General features: G+C 36.1%; 1 protein-coding gene across 1 annotated transcript in view; it reads left to right on the forward strand.

Moving 5' to 3' along the window:
* Positions 1–19661, forward strand: part of LOC150102940 (glutamate receptor ionotropic, NMDA 2B-like) — a 275940-nt gene that overhangs the window by 208178 nt on the left and 48101 nt on the right. The gene's annotated exons all lie outside the window — the stretch shown is intronic.

Consider the following 19661-nt stretch of genomic DNA (forward strand, 5'->3'; position numbering starts at 1 on the left):
TAATTAAAGTTGTCCATAATGATTACCTGTTAACTAGCCACCATGCTGTGATGTTAATGCGCTTCTTCTTCTTCTCACCAAGTCACTCACATTGTAGTAATATTCGGTAATGCATTTGATCTTATTACATACTTCGCGCCAGATAGCTTCATACTCACTGCTGCAGGGACACTTATTATTAACATTACAACTATAGTTTTATAGTTTTCAAAAATAGCTTTAAGATGACGGTCTGAAAAGTTCTCCGTCTCGACCATAGATCGGAACATTATCAGCAAGATTTTTTTTTCTAAGTTGATACATCTCTCATAAGCATACTTATGAAATGGCAAGTCATTCTATAAAGTATATTGTTTTATACAGCTGTCCGCAGCAAAAAGTGTTGTCGGTATCCCTTGAAAGGGATAAATTTGATTATCGTGCGGTTATAAAATTCTTTGTGAAAGAAGAATTAATGCTAAAGGAAATTCATTCGAAGTTTATAAAAGTTTATGACACTCTTCTTCGTTTTCGACAATTAAGAAATGAGCTGCCAAGTTTAAACATGGCCGTACCAGCCTTGAAGATGATCGATGAAGGACGTCCAAAAATTGCAACATCGCCAGAAATCATTGATCAAGTGCACGATATGGTATTGGATGAGCGGCGAGTCAACGTGTGAAATTGCTGAGACTATAGGCATATCAAAAGATCGCTTAGGATATATTTTGCATGGAGAATTGCAAATGAAATAACATTGCGCAAGATGGGTGCCACGCTTGCTCACAGCAGATCATAAACGCACTCATATGAAAATCTCTGAACAGTGTTTGGAGCGTTTTAACAAGAATAAACCTGATTTTGGGTGTAGATTTATTACTATGGGTTCATCATTACACAACTGAATCGAAACAGCAGTCAAAACATTGGACAGAAGCCGGTTGTTCAGCGCTAAAGAAGACAAAGTTCCATCAGCTGTAATGGTCATGTCACCGGTGTTTGTGGATGCTAAAGGCATTTTTTTATTAATTATCTTGAAAATGGTAAAACAATAACCGGGAAATATTATTCCGATCTTATAACCAGACTAGACGAAAAAATTTGGAGAAAAGACCTAGTTTGCAAAAGAAAAAAAATCATCTTTCATCAATGCACCTGCCCCCACAAATGTGTTTTGGCAGTGGGAAAATTAAGGGATCTGCACTATGAATTGTTGGAATATCCACCCTATTCCCCAGATTTGGCTCCTCTGACTTCTATGTCTTCCTAAAACTAAAACTTTCCTCTCTGGTCAGCGTTTTTCTTCGAACTAAGAGTGTATTTTGTACAGGATATGCAACCCTTAGATTTTTAATAATAATAATAATAATAATAATAATAATAATAATTTTTGAAATATTATATATTTGTAGATGACTTGGGCGCTAATATGAGCAGTGAAAGGTTGCTGAGGCAAACCATTCCTTCAAATCTAGAGTTAGCTCTTCTGAAGACCGTGGTTAACCCACCGCCTTCAGAAAACCACCGCCTTACATAGGTTTCTGTTTTCTTTTTTAGTTTCTTAGCGAATATTGCTGCTGTTACTATGTTTTATGTTATATGAATGAAAAATTGTGGAAAACGTCTTGCCTGGATGCAATTTTCAAGGGTTTTATAATTTTAATATTCGGAAGAAGGCTAGTTCAGAAGCCTTAAGGTAGCAGCCCTACCACTGAACTATTCCATCGTCAGGCTAGTACCCTGACATGGAGAACATAATCCTACTTGTAAGCTGACAGAAAAAGATAATCGAATTGAATCTATGGGAAACGACAAAATATAACACACATAGCAAACTGGAATGTAAGAGGAATAACATATAAAGAAATAGAATTAGACCAGTTATTAAATGAAAGAAATTTTAAAATAGCAGTAATCACTGAAACAAAAAAGAAAATAAAGGAATTATGAGAACTGAAAATTTTAATGTAATATACACCAGAGTCGACAGAGACCAAAGAGCACAAGCAGGAGTCATGATTTGGATTCATAACTCCCTTTCAAAACAGTTAAAACATTATAAATTATGGAATGAAAGAATAATAGAAGCTAAAATAAAAATAGATCGAGGCTATTTAACAATAATTGGTTAATATGCCCTAGAAGAAGGAACAGAACAGGATAATATTGATTTTTATAATCAGCTACAAAACATATATAATAAAATAAATAAAAATGATTACATAATTTTAGCAGGAGACTTAAATTCAGAAATTGGAAACACGAAAATTAATAATAATATAGGAATACATGTAGAACACACTCTAAATAGAAATGGTAAAAAATTGATTTACTTTGTAGTTTATAATAACCTAAAAATAATGAATTCCTTCTATAAAGACTTGGGCAACAAGAGGATGGAAATCAATATTAGATTACTTCATATTAAATGAAAAGACATCAAAACTTTCACTAGATGTTAGAGTTCACAGAGGATATGAAATAAGCAGTGACCACTTCCTTTTTAAAATAAAATTAAGATTACCACCTAAATGGCTACAAGTAACAAGAACAAAAAGAAAAATTGAAACATTTGTTTATAAAACTAGACTATTGAATGACGCAAATGTTCAATGGCTATATGAACAAAGAATTAACCAATATCTAGATAAAATAAAACAAAATGAAGAAATAGAAATAGAATGGCTTAGTATAAAAACGATACTAAATGCAGCAGCAAATGAAAGCTTAGGAAAGACCAAAAAATTCAATAAAAGAAAAAAAACTGAAGATCTGGGATGATGCTATCAAAGAAATAATCACAAATGGTTAAACAGTAAAAGAATAGAACATGAAATAGAATATAAAAGAATAAGAGCCATAGCTAAAAGAGAAGTCAGAAAAAGACATAGGGAATCATGGAATAAATTTGTTTTTTTCCAATTTAGAACATGATTTATATAACATTAGACCCAGTGTATATAAGATTTTGAAACACCTAAATGCAGATACCAAAGAAAACATAAAATTAAACACTGAATTGAAATTAGAAGAATTTCTAAATTACTACACAGAACTGTGGACAGACAAATATCTTAAAAAAGACAACTGGCAAACAATTAACGAAAATGAAAAGGAAATAACTGAAGAAGAATTAGAAATCAGCCTGAAAGAAACAAGAAACGGAAAATCACCTGGAGAAGATAAGCTAGGTTCAGAACTATATAAATACGCAGGAACAAGATTCAAAGAAAGACTCTTATTATTTTTAAATAAAATTTACTCAACTGGTATCCCCCCCCAATAGAATGGAAAAAAACAATTGTGATGCCTATCTTTAAGAAAGGTAATAGAGATGACCTTAAAAACTATAGAGGTATCAGTATACTAAATTCCTGTTACAAAATATATAGCAGAATCTTAAATAATAAATTAATGAAATATTCCGAAAACTTTATTCCATAGGTACAGAATGGATTTAGAAAAGGACGATCATGTATAGACCCAGCCTTTTGCCTAAAATTAATAATAGAGAAAAGAAGAGAATATAATTTAGAAACACATATTGCATTTATTGACTTTGAAAAAGCATTTGACAAAGTTAAAATAAATATATTATTTAACATATTAAAAGAAAGACAAATACCAAATAATATCCTAAAAGCTGTCACAAGTATATATGACAATAATCAAATACAAATAAGATTAAATCACGAGATATCATATACAAGAGAGTAAACCAAGGGGTCCCCTCTCAGCAACTCATTTTAATATCTACTTAAATGAAATAATAATAAAATGGAGTAAAACTTTACATCAAGGAATTAAACTTTCAACTACAGTTAACTTAAACACTCTCCTCTTTGCAAACGACCAAATAATAATTACAAATTCTGAAGATAACTTACAGAAAGCTATTTTAAATCTAAATGAGATATCCAAAGATTATGGTATGATAATATCAACGGAAAAATCAAAAGCTATGGCCTTTAAAGGACAAGATCCAGCAAGAACTAAAATAGTAATAGATAACAAGATCTTAGAACAGGTGAATTCATTTCACTACCTAGGATGTATGATCACATATGAAAATGAAAAAGATATAAACGTAAAAATTGAGAAATATTTAAAAATAACAGTGTAATTAACTCTATATTTAAACCAAACCTAGTTCAAAAACAAACCAGGCTAAAAGTATACAATACATTAGCCTTACCGGTCTTAATGTATGGAAGCGAAATCTGGACAATAAAACAAAAAGACAAACAAAGATTAACAGCGGCAGAAATGAAGTTTATGAGAAAAACTGCAAAGTATACCCTATTTGATCACAAAAGAAACGAAGATATTATGAAAGAATTAAACCAAGAACCAGTAATAGAAAAAAATAAAAAATATAAACATAAATGGATGGAACACGTTCAAAGAATGAAAAAAGAAATATTACCAAAACAAGCCTTAAAGTTCAAGCCATTAAGAAAAAGAAAACCAGGACGTTCTCTTAAACGATTCATCGATGACTTCTAAGGCAGGAACAGGCCATGCTAGGCCTAAATCCTTGATACGCATGTTGATGATGATGATGATAATTTTAATATTTAGTAACTGTTTAGATGTTTCAGATTGTATCATAGGTTGTTGAGTCGTCTGGGTATGAGATGCTCCCTCAGAGCCATGGCATAGACGCTGTTATATGGCCTGGTTGTGTAAAAGGGTGCGGTTAGTCGAATTATATGAAAGGTATCTGTTACAGGAAGCCTTAATGAGATAGTGTTGTACAAACAGTACATAGCGTCTTAGGATCTTAATGTTCAGAATTGTGAGTTTTGCGATCAGTTGTGTCGTGTGCTTCACAAGCACACTGAAGCGATTCTTTTGAGAATTTTTTTCAAGAGAGACGTGTCTGATGTGTTTGCATAGACTGATATACCATAACTTAGTATTTTTTCATTGATTCTGTGATGAGATTTTTTATGATGTTTAGCATCATGTGTCTGCTTGGAATATTTCTGCAGTAAGACTGCATAGATTGTTTTGAAAGTATTATATTAGTTTACTTTATTTAATATTAGTGTCTACTTCCAGACCGAAGTATTTAGCATGTGTTACGGGTGTGATTTTGGTAAACTTGTAGCGTCCGCGATTAAGGAAATGCTATCAACTATTTCCTGGCTGTGATGTGTACCTATTTTTGTTGCTTTTGTTCTGTTTGAGATAATTCTTAAACCGGGTATGCAGGGTGCCTATGATTCCAACTGAGTATAGTTTGATAGGCAGCATTTCAATTAACAAATGTGTCAAAAGCTTTGGGTTTTACTATGCACGTCATGAATTATGATGAGCATAGTAAATATGTTTTCTTGAAGAGCTTTATTTACTTAGTTTGTGATGTCATTTAATAACAGTATTATGCTTTTTGTTTTCCGGAAACCGAACTGCTCTTTTGAGTTGATGTTATACTGAATTTTTGTAATTGATTTTGAACTCTTGTTTATTTTCCTATTGCAAGAAGAAGATTATAAGTAACAGGCAAATTAGCTATAGGTCTGGAGTTCGGAGAGTCATTTCTTTTTCCTTGTTTGTAAATTGGCATAACTATCGCAGTTCTTAGTTGTTTGGGAATAGGGCTCGTTTCGAATATCATGTTCGCTAATTTCAGAGGTTCAGAATTTAGTTGTTCAAAATGTGTTAAAAGGCCTGTATGATTTTACAATTCGTGGGCTAGTCTTTTGTTTTTTTTTTGTGAGAGAGCATCTTTCAGTTTCAGTTTGGATATGGGAGGAAATGATATGATGTGCTGTTGAGCTTGGGTGAATAGTTTAATTTTTAAACGTTTAGATAATAATGATTTATGGATTACTTAGTGCTTCTCTTCTGTTTTTCCCATGGTTTGTTGCCTTTCTATATGTTTCTGTAAACAGGCATTTCAGGATGGTCTATAAAGCACATGTTGCATTTATATATTAAGCAGACTGCTGGAGTTTGTGCCTTTATAAAGTAATTAGTGATTCGTTTTACTATGATAGTAGAGTGTGGTTATCTGGTTTGGTTTGGTTTAGTTGCGTAGCGTGTGGAAATATAACGGAGGTAATGTAAAATAAAGTTGCGATAAAGTAATGGTCAGCAGTTTTAGTGGCAATCGATAATGTTTTGATAGGAACCGGTATGTGGATATGGTTCATGTCCACATACGGGTTGGTTTTCGCATTTTTCTCTTTTTCGGGAGTTTATGGTCGAGTTTATGTTGTACTTTTTAATATGTCTAGATATATGTTAGGGGTTGAGAGCCACGGTCAAGTATATTTATGTTAATGTTACAAATAAGGATGAGTCCATCTGTTATGAGACTGTAGGTTTTGTTTAGCCCTGTTTCTAAACTCAAAGGAGGCCGATTGATTCTGTATTTCAGGTCTGGTTATTGTGCGTATCATGTGTTTGTGGTTGTGTCGGTCGTTATTCGTGATTTCCATGAGTAATGTTTCTTCATGTTATAAAATGATTATTGCCTCGGACAAATTGTGCTTTTTCTTTACGAACGTGATGATGCCGCTTTTTGTTTTTCGTGGTTTGCATAAGCTTTAGGACTGATAATTGCTAGTTATATGCAGTCAGTTCTGTGTTACATGTAGAAACATCAGTAAAGATTACAACATCGATATTTGTCAGGATATCATTGATCAGTTTTGACATTGTAAGGCAGTATTTCTTTATACTGCACTTTTTGTTAGTGTATAATATGATGATTGGGTATTTGCATAAAACTGTCCATCCAGTTATTTAATATTCGAGTACAAGGCAGTTAATATTTTCTTGCTTGAATATATTCATCCAGATTTATTGTAGCCATGCTAGTGTGAGGAATAGTGAAAACCCGCTCTCTCTCTCTCTCTCTCTGTGACAAGGAGGGTGACTAAACACTATACTGGTAGACCGGAGAGATCGAATTAACATGAAATTACATGAATGCTGGTATTTTCTTCCTTTCTCATAAATACCGGTGAACCCTTAGTCCATAGAATCTTGTAGTTTTTGTCTGTTTTTCTTTCCTTGCTTGATACGATACGTTTTTGTAATAGAGGATGCCTTGTAGATTGAAATTTAAGGTTGCCTATTATTGAGGATTGAATTTGTTGCCTTCTCGCTTACAAATGATCTACTATGCTTTTAATAGTAAATTGCGCAATCGCTGGCGGTAGTTTCTCTTTATTTTGTTATGGTCTTCGCTTTATGGTTATATCTGTTGTTCTGAGCGGTACATCTACTGTGCCAAACGATTATATTAGAGAGCTTATATCTTGTGACCTTGCTTTGGGTATCCATTTGAAATAAGAATAATAATATATTTTCACGGTTTGTTCGGTACAACTTCTGCCATCTTCCTCGAATCTTTTGCTGAGCTGATCTGAGTAAGATATTAGATGGCAAGTTCTCGTGGTTTGGCTTCTGTACCAGCGAGCTAGGTGACGATATTAACGTTTCTGTGGATAGAAAAATTTATATTAAGATGTACAGAATTGCAGCATATTTTCTGCTTAGTGTGTAAGAAGTGCACACACACATGCACACAAACCGAAAACAATTGCAGATGCACGATTTAGCCTTTGAAGTGGTGGTGGTGGTGGTGGAAAGGATGGCCTCGCGTTCTTGTATTGCTGTTTGAGAGGAATTCTTTATGATTTTTGAGTAATTTCTCTATAATTGTAAATCTCTCTATATAGTGCCAGATTCATCTCTCAGTAGGTCCCTAGATTTCTCTATCGAATGGCAGTTTCCTGATCATGGCAGTATGTACTAGTAGGCGAAGAATTCCTTTTTGTGGATAACAGTACCATACATTACAAAAGCAGTGGAGATACCGATATAAGCTCAGAGTTGCTTTCTCGTAGTGGGTATTATGCAGTTTGTTAATTGTCGTCTTGTATCTCGTATTTTGTTCTTGTTATTTTGTAGGATTGACTGAAGTGGTGTTTCATTCTGAAGCGTAAATCTGTAGAAGCATAAGTGTTTTATCTTAAATATTTTGCATTTTATCATTGCATCCCATAAGAGTGTGGAATCTTCTCTTTGTTCTCAGAATATCACAAATTTTCTAAGGACGTAGTTAACGAATTAATGTGTAGTGCTAACAGACACTTATGCATAGAGACATTTCAGTATGGAATATGTCCACCACGAACTACAATTCAACTCACACAATATCGTACCATGCATAGTATCAAGTGATTTAGGAATTCTTGAGGAAAACTGGCCAAAAGCTCCTAAACACCAAGGATAAGGCCTCATTTATTTTCTGGAGGGAAATTTCTAGCAGCAATGCGCCTCGCTATTGCGTCCCAAACGTGTTCTATGGGGTATAGATCTGGGATGGTGCTGGCCAGTCAAGTCGATTAACATCCTCGGTCTCCAGGGGTATATCCACTGCTCGTGTACGGTGTGGCACTGTTATCCATAAAAATGAATTCTTCGCCTACAGCACCAAGGAGCATTAAGGATAATGCTCCTTTAAGGATAATGTTGCCCAGCACTGTAACCAATTCACCACCGTATTTATCCCTTTCAAAGAAAATTCTCGCTACATCAAGCAGTACCACTTTCATGCCAGATCAAGTTTCGTCTAGAATTGGCGGAGAGACTAAAACGACTCTGATCTGTAAAGAGTGCATTATCTTTACAGATCAGATTGATGGCTTGTCCATTTTCTATGGATACAGCACCACCAAAAAGGTGCTGTGTGGATACAGTACCTTTTCGGTGAGACATAACAAGATAACCAAGTTTGCGACTTTATCTCTTCACGAAATAAGCTTCCTTCAAACAGAAATCGCTAAGCCCAGCCATTTGTCTTTTATCCTGTTGACTGCTACTATGTGATGCCTCAGCTCGATGTGAGAATTTGAACGTGTACCCGGTACCTACTCGAAATCATCAGACACAAATTTCCACAAGCATATTCGTCCCAATTTGCAGTTGTAATAAAGAAATTCCATAGATTTTTGACAAAAATGTAATTAGAAGAGTAATTAATTTCAAGGTTACTGATTGACTTCTTTATAGTCTCAGCAGACCTATTTTCCTCAGTGTTGGTCGTTCGTGTGAGAAGAGGGGCAGAATTGTCAACCGACCACCACCTTGTTGTGTGCACTCTACGGCTTCAGAAACGAGATGCTACCATTAACGCTGGTAGGCCTAAGCAACTATACCGTGTGAAATGGGAGACATTGGAAAATTAGGCTGTGAGGAAGAATTTTGCAGATGACATTTCCTCCAGGTTCAAAGAGATTCCCAAGCATACTGCAGATGTTGAGGAGGAATGGAAGGTGTTCAGAACAGCTGTCACTGCCTCTGCACTCTCATGGTGTGGCAGAATGCGGCTTGGCGTGGCAACGGGCAGTGAGAAAAGGACACCTTGGTGGAACCAAGAAGTGCAGAAAACTGTCCGGGCAAAAAAGGAGTCCTACCTAACATGACTTAGAGTCAGTTCACCTGAGATGCCATTGCAGTATGCTGCGACAAAAAGCTGCTGCTAAGGCAGTAAAGACAGCAAAGCAAAAGGCTTGGGAATCCTTTGAAGAAAGATTAGATTCATCCTATACAAATGCAAACAAAGTATTCTGGCAGACCATACGCCGCCTTCGAGGGAGGAAATCGTGCACAGCAACGGTAATTAAGGCCTGTGATGGTGTACTTTTAACAACCGTGAAGGATATCCTCCACAGATGGAGGGAATACTTTGAGAGCCTTCTTAACTCGGGTGGCCCAGCAGTTGTGGACATCCAAGAGGTGCAGATCGGGGCAATGACTAATCTCACAGCAGAAGAGGTCTATTTTGCAATAAAATTGCTAAAATCGGTGAAGGCTGCTGGCGATGATGAAATTCGCCCCGAAATGCTAAAAGCCTTAAATCGAGACTATGTTTTCTGGCTGACTCGAGTGTGACAGGCTGCTTGGATATCTGGACGAGCACCAAAGCAATGGCAGACAGTTATAATAATACCCATTTTTAAGAAGGGAGACCAGAAGGATTGCAGTAACTATCGTGGCATCTCTCTGCTCAGCTTCCTTGGAAAGTGTATGCTAAGTGCTTGGGAAGACGGTGCAGGAGCATAGTTGAGTCAAAGTTCCAGGAAGAACAATGTGGCTTTCGTCTTGGTAGAAGCACAACTGACCAAATCTTCACTTTAAGGCAAGTCTTTGAAAAATCTTGGGAATATTCCAAGAATGTCTACACATGTTTTGTGGACTTGGAGAAGGCATATGACCGGGTTCCTCGCGATACGCTTTGGCAAGTAGTACAGGCGTATGGAGTGGATGGTCAACTATTAGCTGCCATCAAGTCCCTGTATGAATGCCCAGAGTTTTGTGTCAGGGTAAACAGCACAAAGTCTGAACCTTTCACAGTCTCCGTTGGCCTCCGCCAAGGGTGTGTTCTGTCACCCACCTTTTCATAATATTTATAGACTGGATTGATAGGCACAGCCGAGGCAGTGAGTTTGTCAGAATTGGAAAATGTAGCATTGGACGTCTGCTTTTTGCAGATGACCTAGTTCTGCTTAACTCTTCCACAGATAACCTCCAGCGGACCCTGGATAGATTTCTAGCTGTTTGTGCAGACGCCGGAATGAAGATCAGTGTGGCCAAAATGTGGTGTCAAGACAACCATCCCAGTGCACTCTAAATGTAAGTGGAGTCCCAATGATACAGATTGGGAAGTTTAAATACCTTGGGTCCATATTCACGAATGATGGAAAATGGGACGTAGAGCTAGATACTCGAATTGGCTTAGCAAGCTCAATATTGCGGGAGTTTGGCCGTTCAGTAGTATTGAAGCGAGAGTTAAGCCAGAAGGCAAAGCTGGCTGTCTTCAATACAGTTCATGTCCCCATCCTCACCTATGGTCATGAGAGTTGGGCAATGACCGAAAGAATGCGGACACGAATCCAAGCGGCTGAAATGAGGTTCCTTCGAGGGGTTGCGGGGCTGACAAAACTCGACAGAATCAGAAGCTCTGCAATTCGGGAAACTCTCAATACTCAACCGCTGCTTCTCCATGTTGAGAGATCACAGTTACGCTGGTACGGGCACCCGGTCAGAATGCCACAAGAGTGGCTCCCTCAGCAGGCCCTCTTTGCCAAGCCAGAGGGTGGGAGGCCACGTGGAAGGCCAAGGACTCGCTGGATAGATTATATCCAAAACCTTGGGTGGACACGTTTGGGAATCCCACCAGAACACCTGAATTTGGTCGCAGATGATCGTGACCATTGGAAGTTTCTCTTGCAGCTTTTGCCCTTGCAACCCAATTAGGAAGAGTGGGCCTTGAAGATGTATGTATGTATGTATGTATTAATTTCATATTAGATAACCTGTAGTTAATATGTTTAAAACAATTACTATTTATTCCTAACATGTGTAAAAAGTATTCTGTTAAGATATTATAATTATTCCATTTTGTAGGTAAAGTTAATTGTAGGTAAAGCTGAGGATATTTATTTTTTAAAAATATATGTCATGATGATGATAATTTTTTAAATATTTTTCTTCAAACTTTATTATTTATTTATACTATTTATAATACATTACACGAACAATATTGTGCATAACAGATACTTGCACGTACATAATATTTTAAAATAATAAAAATAATAATTTTTTACATTTTATTATTTCTGAGATAAATTGCATACATACATACAATATTTTTTTTTCATTAAAATGATCATTGCATATTGTGATTACATATTAAAATTACATGTGATACTTATATATCATACATATACATTCATTAAATATATATTTTTAAATTCTATTCATTTGTATTATTAAAATTATTATTACATATTGTGATTACATATTTAAAACAGGTTTATTATTATTATTATTTTTTTTTGTAATGATGAAATTGTACAGATTTTTCTTCTTTTTTTTCTGTATAATGTATTAATAATAGTTACTGTAGTAACTATTATTAATAATTTTTGATCACATTTTTGATTATTATTGATAATTTATTGTTTCTGCGGTTGAATAATATTGCTTTTTTACAGCATTTATTCATTTAACAATGAGTTATGTATATTTACAATTTTCATTTAATGTATTTAAACCTGCAACTACTGCACTTAAATGTAATATAAGGATAAACACACACACACACACACACACACACACACACACACACACACACACACACACACACACACACACACACACACACACACACACACACACACACACACACACACACACACACACACACACACACACACACACACACACACACACACACACACACACACACACACACACACACACACACACACACACATCACATTTTTTTTTCTTGTTGATCTTGGTTGAGATGTAATTTCTCAGATTTCATCCTCGAAAAAACTCATTGATGATGCTCATCTCAGGATGATACCGGATGGTTATTATTTATTGGTTTGTTTGCTATGTTGGGAAGTAGGCTGATGTTTGATAGTACTGATTTCCACTACAGACTTAGGTTGAGAAATTCACACACGCACGCGCGCACGCACACACACACACACACACACACACACACACACACACACACACACACACACACACACACACACACACACACACACACACACACACACACACACACACACACACATACACATGATAATTTGGAATGTCTTGACGTGTCGCTGAACTGGAAAACTTGAACTAATAGATTGTATTTCATTAAGTTTGTGTGGTATTTGGGGTGCGTTTTTCTTGTTCATAATATGTTCTTAGGGCTCTTTTCAGGCTATTGTCGTTTGTAAGGTTCCTGTATTCAAAAGGTAATTTATTTAGAATGTCTGAGATGTAGAAGCTTCATTGGCCCTTTCCGTAGTGATTGTTGTATTTATATGTGATATAATTAGTTGTCTGAGGTCTTGTTATACGGTATGTATTTCTAACTGTCCTCTAGTTTTTATCGAAGTAATGTTTTAGCAAAGCAGCATAGTGACTTTAGTGTTTTGCTGTCAATATTTTGTGTTCTGACATTGCAGTGCATATAAAGTCGTTATTGTCTCTTTGTTCCCGAAAGGTCAGTTTTATAATTTTGTACTGTAAAGACATTAATCTATTTAGTTTGTAGGTTGCACAGAAAGCATACGTTGTTATAGCGTATCTTAGTATATTTTGGCATAGTGCGTTGTATATTAGTGTTTTCAGGCATGTGAGAACTATGTCTTTTATCCTGTAGAGTGTGTCAATTATTGTTCGAAGTTAGTTTTGTAGATGGTTTATGTGGCAATTCCAGCTCCTGTCAGCATCGAAGTAAATTCCAAGGTGTTATTGATCCAACCTGTGTGATTTTCGTGATTTTACTGTTTGGTGTATATTTTATGTTGGAGAGGGGATGTCTGATTGTTATATATTTGTTTTCAACTGGTCTATGTTCGCCCTGTTTCCCCTAATTTACTTGTATGTATGGTGTGTTACATATGCAATCTATTTTGTAAACCTCTGGGTGGGCTAAGTGTGGCAGAGGATCCTTGGAAGAACTGAGTAGGTGTCTTAATTCACACAAATACAACATAAAAACCACCTTTAAACCTCCGACAAAATTAAGACACCTACTCAGTTCTTCCAAGGATCCCCTGCCACATTTAGCCCACCCAGGGGTTTACAAAATAGGTTGCACATGTAATACACCATACATAGGGGAAACAGGGCGAACCATCCCAATCAGAAAGGATGAACATAAACGTCACATAAAATATCTCCATTTTGGAAAAAATGGAGGTATTTTATGTGACGCACTCCAAACATACCACAGAATTGACTGGAAAGGTACCAAGTCTCTACACCGCAACAAAACCTGGTTCCAGCGGAAATTCAAGGAAGCATGTGAAATGCTCAAACATGATCCGAATCTGAATAAAAACGATGGTTTAACAATTCCAAAAATGTGGAGGATCCATCTACAACCTTCATAGCAACCACGAAGAAAAATCTCAATACAAGACCTAGTGAAGTGTTTTTTGTTGTTTTTTTTTGAACATTCAATAGCAACCTGTACTGTACACAAATCCAGAAGATAATCGTAATATATCAATATAAACTGTATAATTCCAGAAGAATCGTGAGGACTTTAGCAGAGTTTATTGTAGTTTTTATTTTATTTTTGTTTATTTTATTTTATTTATTTATTTTTTCCGCTAGAGGGCAGGCTAAGAAAAAATATTAGTTAAAAACGTAGATGTAATTTACTTGTATAGAGTGCAACAGCATGTAGCTTGTTCTTATACTTCTGAATGTATCCTTCTGAAGATGACCTCAATACAGGTGTCGAAACGTAAAGTTATTATTTTATTATTAATCAGTAAAATAATCTTTTTAACACGTGTGTTTTGTGTCCCTAAATTCATAAATATGAATGCTGATCACCGTGTAACCTTAAAAGAAAGAGTCATCATATTCCATGGAGATGTGACCTACAAGCAGTGCAGCCTCTACGGTAAACTAAAGATCCATGTTAATTAATCGACTGGCCTTTTTGAAACGATGTAGAGACAGCAACTTAATATCGAACTGCATTAAACTAAAGAAGAAATTTACATCAGCTAAAGCGCTCTGTATCTATGCCAGGCTAGAAAAAGCTTTGTTAAGAGAACAAATTAACGAGACACGAAAGAATTTGGCATCGACCCAAGCCAAAGTGTTACAACTGAAATTTGAGCTATCCAGTTACGCTAATCAGGAAATTTGGAATATTCTAGACAGGATCACAGATGACTCGGCCAAGCACCTACTACTCAGAAACAAAGAACAATTAATAAAGTTTCAATCATTAAAACTACAGGAAAGCACAAGACAATTACGACGCCATAACGGAAGGAGCAGCCAATCACCCAACAACACAGTTAAGAGCAACCAACCACCATCGGACCGCTGTCTGGTTATCAACCAATCGGATTACAACCTCACACAAGGTGAGCTCTCGCTACTGGAGAAAGGTTTAAATTACGCCATTGCTCCGAGGTCAGTAAATAAACTAGATATAATATATCATATCAAGAAAGGTTTAAGATCCCTCCCCGTCAATGTAGCTGACAAAATACCGATGGAAACTGCCTGTTTACTAAATTCAACCAAAAATTAAGCATCAACCTAAACAAAGCGGATAAACTGGCCCGCAAATCCCTAAAAATAACCATGACATTATTATCACTAAAGCCGATAAAGGGAACGCCACTGTTGTTTTAAATCGGACCTACATTGAAAAAATGAACCATTTGGTATCGGACCACAACACCTACCAAATGGTAAATTACAACCCACGCAACGTAACAAAAAGAAAACTACTTAACTACTTAAATCAGTAAGCAAGTGGCAGGAAGAAACAATCAAAAATGAATACCGCAGTATGCCCGCGCCCAGAATTTACGGCCTACTAAAAGAACACAAAACAGACACGCCAATTACGTCCAATTGTGGAAGGAATTGACAGTCCGAATTACTACGTAGCCAAAAAATTAGCGGCCACACTGAAGGAACTGGTTGGTCATTCCCCTTCCTACACAAAAAATACACAGCAATTCATAAACAAAATTAAAAATATTACACTCAACGACCAAGATCTATTAGTCAGCTTTGACATAACTTCCCTTTTCACCAATGTCCCAATCAATGATACTATCCTACTCTTACAGAACATATTTCCACACAACATCGCGGCCCTCTTTGCCCACGTACTCCACTCTGGATATTTCGTGTGGCAAAACAATTTTTACCATCAAAAAGAGGGTACCGCCATGGGCTCACCATTCTCCCCCCCCCCAATAGCGAACTTTTATATGGAAGATTTTGAGCAACGAGCTCTAGAATCGGCGTGCCTAAGGCCCAAACTTTGGCTCAGATACGACGACGACGACGACAAATTTTCGCCATTTGGCCCCACGGCCGCCAAGCACTAGATATATTCCTTAGCTACCTGAGCAAACAACAAAAACGCATCCAATTCACCACTGAAATTGAAAAAACACAACTCTCTTCCGTTCCTAGACACACTTGTCAAACGGATTCCTTCAGGCTGTCTCTCATTCTCAGTTTACCACAAACCTACACACAGAGGCCAGCACATACACAAAACTTCTTATCACCACCCAACACAAAAACTAGGGGTCATAATCACCCTTAAACACAGAGCTCAAACCATTTGTTCAAATAAACAAGCTCTTAACCATGAATATGAGACCATCAAACATACCTTTATAAAAAATGGATAGAGTATAAAAACCATTCACAAGATCCTCCACAAAGATACCACTAATAACAAAAAAGATTTCAAGAATGCTATTGCTATACCATACGTTAGAGGCATTTCAGAAAAAATAGACAGAACACTACACAAATACAACATCAAAACCACCTTTAAATCCCCAACAAAATTAAGACACCTACTCAGTTCCAAGGATCCCCTGCCACACTTAGCCCTCGCAGGGGTTTACAAAATAGGTTGCACATGTAACACACCATACATTGGGGAAACAGGGTGAACCATCCCAATCAGAAAGGATGAACACAAACGTCACATAAAATACCTCCATTTTGGAAAAACTGGTCTTTCTGACCACGCACTGCAAACATACCACAGAATTAACTGGAAAGGTACCAAGTCCCTACACTGCACCAAAACCTGGTTCGAGCGGAAATTGAAGGAAGCATGTGAAATGCTCAAACATGATCCGAATCCGAATAAAAATGATGGTCTAACAATTCCAAGAATGTGGAGGATCCATCTACAACCTTAATAGCAACCACGAAGAAAAATCTCAATACAAGACCTAGTGAAGTGTTTTTTCCCTTGAACATTCATTAGCAATACTCTACAAATCCAGACGATAATCGTAATATAACAATATAAACTGTATAATTCCAGAAGAATCATAGTACGGGAGGACTTTAGCAGAGTTTATTGTAGTTTTTATTTTATTTTTGTTTATTTTATTTTATTTATTTATTTTTTCCACAAGAGGGTAGGCTAAGAAAAAAGATTAGTTAAGAATATAGATGTAATTTACTTGTATAGAGTGCAACAGCATGTAGCTTGTTCTTATACTTCTGAATGTGTCCTTCTGAAGATGACTTCGATACAGGGGTCGAAACGTAAAGTTATTATTTTATTATTAATCAGTAAAATAATCTTTTCATCACGTGTGTTTTGTGTCCCTAAATTCATAAATATGTATGTTTGATATATATTAATATTCCACCGTTTGGCAGCATGATCTATATTGTTGGAACCTGGAATTTGAAAAGCAGTCGATTTTTCATTAGTTACGAATACTTTTGTTAGGACCAATATATAAATAAAACCGGTGATAAGCCTGTAACTGTAACCAATGTTTCGGATGCTTCTGATGTTAATATGCAGGATAGAGAGTCCTCTCGTTTGTACTGTGTTTTGTTTCCATGCATGGAGCGAGTCGAAAGTACAATCACTGTCGTATTCTGGTGTTATTACATCTGTCTGATGGTTCACATTCATTTCTGTTGTTTTGTGGTCTTCTTTTATGAACTAATCAGGTGTATTTTAATTCACTCTGGTAGCCTACCTCTGTCTTTCGAGATTTTCATTTGATTCTCCTTTGATGTTTGTGACCTCCTCAACAATATCTTGTCGTCTCTGATCCACAAAAATTGATATTTTTTTCTGTTTTCCTTTTCTTGTTTGGTAAACAGATTCTGATTGAATGGTGCTAAATACTCAGATAGAAAGATTGGTGTATTTTCTTGCGATGCATTTAAATCCTTGGCAACAAGCTTTTTCTCTCTGCTGGCTTTTATGAAATTGTCTCTTGTGGACTTGCTTGTCAGACGAATATGACTGGTGTGGGTTGTGGCAAACCTTGTTTTTTTTGTTCTTCCTGGGAATCCGATTTATGGCCTGAATGTCATTATGCTTAAGGGGGATGTCATTTCAATGGCCTAACTTTACAACTAGGTCGGTGGGATTTTATATGGATGCAGTTTCAGGAATGCCATTTATGACAGGATCTTCTTTATGTTTTTTCTGATTTAAAAGTTGGTATTGTAGTTTTATGGAATTAAGTTCTAAACGGAGTTCGGATGTCTCTTTTATCAAATTGTGTTGCCTGGCAGTTAATATGTTAATGCTGATTTTAATGTCTTTCACAGTTTGCAAGACTTCTTTAACTGTTAAATTATTATATTTAAGAAAATCCTCATATTTGCAATTTTTTTGTTATTTTTTCATTCTGTTTATCCAATAGTTCTTGGACGAGATGTACTAAGCTGTCTTTTATATTCTCTAAACCGTTGACTAGTAATATGACTAGTAATACATTTATGGAATTCAAATTATAAGACTCACCTGTATTTTTTTTCTGAAGAAACATTTTAAAGAAACATTGCCGGTGGCAAAGTTTCTTTGTTTTCTCTGCAGTATAAGCACTTTCAATCCTCTCGTTTTGCATTGGATTTGCATTGCCAGGTTGTTTTTGAAATTCCAGAGCATGCAAAGTGAATATTCCTAAGGCATTTACTAAAGTTATATGATTTCTTTCGAACGTTAAATCCTTCAGGAACTTGTTGCACTTCATGACTCTTCTTTCTTCACTTGAGTAACTACAGTGTGACTGTAAATATGGGTTGCTTCTTTGCTCGTTGGTGATTGCGATCCTCTCTGTTCATTTTTCAGCACTCAAAATTTGGATTCTACTCTGGCGATTTCAGTGAATTATATATTACTGTCGTCAGCGTCACAAGTAGAATTACATTACGGCACTTTCTTTTCAAATTATACTAATAACAATAATAATTACAAGGTATTGACATATACATTACAATAATTTGCAGTCCATGATTATGAGGATTAGTTGAATGGTGAGAGCAGTTGGTGAGAGCAGTTCATTTCTGTGTGAACTGCTAGTAGCGCGGTGTCATCTGCGTACTGAAATATTTGTCTTCGTATGGCTAGGTTATGAACATCATCAATCTAGATGATGAGTAGAGTATATGATAATATGAGACATTTTGGGACACCGGGTTTTAATTGACAACCCCAGCTGTAATATGAACCTATTTTTGTTACTTTTGTTCTGTTTGTGAGATAGTTCCTGAAGCACGCATGCAGTGTTCCTCTTATCCCGATTGAGTACAGTTTAGTCAGTAGTATGTCACGTTCAAGTGTATGAAAAGCTTTGGTTAAGTCAAGCAGTATAAGAACAGCATACTTGTATTTATCGAGAGCTTTGTTTATGCGATGTCTTCTAAATGATGGTGATGGTGCATTTTGTTTTCTGAAAACCGTATTGGTTTTGTGAGATAACGTTGTACTTCTGCAAATAGTTCTGTAGTCTAGTGTGTGTAATTTATTCTAGAAATTTTGAAATGACAGGTAGAGTGGCTATTGTTCTGTAGTTCTGTGTATCGTTTCTTTTATCATGTTTATACTTCTAAGGCATGGGGAGATGAATTCTGCGAAAAAAAGATTTAGCTTCAAAAGTTGCTGATAGGGAAAATTTTGGTACTGAATTTTGGTGCTGGCGGAGCCAAAATCAGTCCGATGTTTACAGTAAACGTAGGTAAAATGGATTATACAAATTTTGCTCTGCGTACCTGAGAGCAGTGCCACCAATTCCACTTAAAAAGGGATTGGGAACGTTCAGGCAGTTATTAGAATGACTGACAAATTGTGCTCAATATGTGTCCTACCTTGC

The sequence above is a fragment of the Typopeltis vanoorti genome, chromosome 9 (genome assembly GCF_054136105.1).
Source record: "Typopeltis vanoorti isolate ZY-2024b chromosome 9, IOZ_Tvanoo_1.0, whole genome shotgun sequence".
Taxonomy (NCBI): domain Eukaryota; kingdom Metazoa; phylum Arthropoda; class Arachnida; order Uropygi; family Thelyphonidae; genus Typopeltis; species Typopeltis vanoorti.